The sequence below is a fragment of the Sinocyclocheilus anshuiensis genome, unplaced genomic scaffold (genome assembly GCF_001515605.1).
Source record: "Sinocyclocheilus anshuiensis isolate Anshui unplaced genomic scaffold, SAMN03320099.WGS_v1.1 scaffold1623, whole genome shotgun sequence".
Taxonomy (NCBI): domain Eukaryota; kingdom Metazoa; phylum Chordata; class Actinopteri; order Cypriniformes; family Cyprinidae; genus Sinocyclocheilus; species Sinocyclocheilus anshuiensis.
In genome coordinates this window covers 666,408-667,542 of record NW_015553403.1, presented here as the reverse complement: position 1 = coordinate 667,542, position 1,135 = coordinate 666,408, and positions in this window count along the sequence as shown.

Genomic DNA, 1,135 nt, shown 5'->3' with positions numbered 1-1,135 from the left:
GCAATGAAAGCAATGAAAGGATTCTCTTTGCACACCCTGTCAATGATACACACAATTACTTTTTGAGCATCCCTTATAACCATACAACTTTATATATAAAGTTGCAATGAAAGGATTCTCTTTGCACACCCTGTCAATGATACACACAATTACTTTTTGAGCATGTTGCGGTGCCCTTATAACTGAGCCACTGGCTGATTACTCATGATGACTGATCATTTTATAGCTTCTCTAATGATTATGCCTGCATAGTAATTGAGGGAAAAGTAAACAATAGCCATTGGGCAATCCGGTGACTGCAGCAGTGCACGTCAGACTGGCATCACTGCTCGCTTGCGCTCAAGGCTGTTCGAGCACACGCGCAATGTAAAGAGCAGTCAGAGACAGGGGATTGTAGTGGACATTTCTCCAAATGCATAACTAGTGCAACTAGTTTCTTGAGTAGTTTGTTAAGATGTTTGCTTATAAACTGTGGAGAAAAAAAAAGTCTTGGCAGAATATTCCGGACTCGTTCAGAATATTTTCTCAGATGTGCTGAAAGACGCCGAGAAGTTGGAGATAAGGATTTTCGTTTTAAGGTATGTTAACACTAGCTGTACCACATAACAATTATGCTATATGCACTATACACATAACTATATGTAATAACTGGTATACTCTAAAATTACAGTGTTTTCTTACATTTCCCAGCGTAATTTTGTGAGCGTCTTTTGGGTCATTTCCCTAAATTGGTGGCTTTTCCATTTTGAAAACGTGGTTTTAAAGTAAATATCTGTCTGATTTTAAATATACCATGAGGCAAATATTCAAATTAAATGCATAAAAAAATTATTGTAAAAAACAGCTGGGAAAGCTTTATCCATGAAAATTTAACGTGCTGAAATTATTGATTTATTTATGGATCTGTAGCCTTTTAAAATGGCTAGTTACAATGGTAATGTGCAAAAGTGCACTAAAATCAGAAAACATCCTAAATCCAGCGAGAATACTTGCTAGGTTGAATGATTTTAGTCACGATGTGCATTATTGCTAATACACTTTTTTTTCTTCTTTTTTTTATCGTTTTGCTCAAAATGCCAGTGTTTGTAATTGGTGTCAGTTTTTCATGGCTCATGTCTTTGGGTACAAATATGAA